A 1,818-nucleotide genomic window follows, 5' to 3' on the forward strand; every position below is an offset into this window, starting at 1 on the left:
TATCCCTGTCCAACACTGTCTCAGCTGTATCCCTGTCCAACACTGTCTCAGCTGTATCCCTGTCCAACACCGTCTCTCAGCTGTATCCCTGTCCAACACTGTCTCAGCTGTATCCCTGTCCAAAACTGTCTCAGCTGTATCCCTGTCCAACACTGTCTCAGCTGTATCCCTGTCCAACACTGTCTCAGCTGTATCCCTGTCCAACACCGTCTCTCAGCTGTATCCCTGTCCACCACTGTCTCAGCTGTATCCCTGTCCAACACTGTCTCAGCTGTATCCCTGTCCAACACACTACATCAGGAACGGCAGCCCATCCCCCTGGACCAGAACAGTACACTACATCAGGAACGGATGCCCATCCCCCAGAACCCTGGACCAGAACAGTACACTACATCAGGAACGGCAGCCCATCCCCCTGGACCAGAACAGTACACTACATCAGGAACGGATGCCCATCCCCCAGAACCCTGGACCAGAACAGTACACTACATCAGGAACGGCAGCCCATCCCCCATCCCCCTGGACCAGAACAGTACACTACATCAGGAACGGCAGCCCATCCCCCAGAACCCTGGACCAGAACAGTACACAACATCAGGAACGGCAGCCCATCCCCCAGAACCCTGGACCAGAACAGTACACTACATCAGGAACGGCAGCCCATCCCCCAGAACCCTGGACCAGAACAGTACACTACATCAGGAACGGCAGCCCATCCCCCAGAACCCTGGACCAGAACAGTACACTACATCAGGAACGGCAGCCCATCCCCCTGGACCAGAACAGTACACTACATCAGGAACGGCAGCCCATCCCCCAGAACCCTGGACCAGAACAGTACACTACATCAGGAACGGCAGCCCATCCCCCTGGACCAGAACAGTACACTACATCAGGAACGGCAGCCCATCCCCCTGGACCAGAACAGTACACTACATCAGGAACGGCAGCCCAGAACCCTGGACCAGAACAGTACACTACATCAGGAACGGCAGCCCATCCCCGAGGACCAGAACAGTACACTACATCAGGAACGGCAGCCCATCCCCCTGGACCAGAACAGTACACTACATCAGGAACGGCAGCCCATCCCCCTGGACCAGAACAGTACACTACATCAGGAACGGCAGCCCATCCCCGAGGACCAGAACAGTACACTACATCAGGAACGGCAGCCCATCCCCCAGAACCCTGGTCCAGAACAGTACACTACATCAGGAACGGCAGCCCATCCCCCAGAACCCTGGACCAGAACAGTACACTACATCAGGAACGGCAGCCCATCCCCCAGGACCAGAACAGTACACTACATCAGGAACGGCAGCCCAGAACCCTGGACCAGAACAGTACTCTACATCAGGAACGGCAGCCCATCCCCGAGGACCAGAACAGTACACTACATCAGGAACGGCAGCCCATCCCCCAGAACCCTGGACCAGAACAGTACACTACATCAGGATAAGGTGCCGTTTGAGACTCAGCCTTCGTCATCAAGGCCGTGATGAACTGGTGCAGGTATTAAAAGCCTCTGTCTCTCAGGAGGACTACAGAGTTATTATCTGAGTTAATCAGAAGGCAGTGACATGACATCTACCCACACATAGATCACACAGACCTAGATACTCAAAGATGGTGAGCTGACACACAGCCAGCCAATGAGATATGAGCTGACACACAGCCAGCCAATGGGATATGAGCTGACACACAGCCAGCCAATGGGATATGAGCTGACACACAGCCAGCCAATGGGATATGAGCTGACACACAGCCAGCCAATGGGATATGAGCTGACACACAGACAGCCAATGGGAAATGAGC

This window comes from Salvelinus fontinalis, unplaced genomic scaffold, assembly GCF_029448725.1.
Source record: "Salvelinus fontinalis isolate EN_2023a unplaced genomic scaffold, ASM2944872v1 scaffold_2040, whole genome shotgun sequence".
In the NCBI taxonomy this organism is placed as follows: Eukaryota; Metazoa; Chordata; class Actinopteri; order Salmoniformes; family Salmonidae; genus Salvelinus; species Salvelinus fontinalis.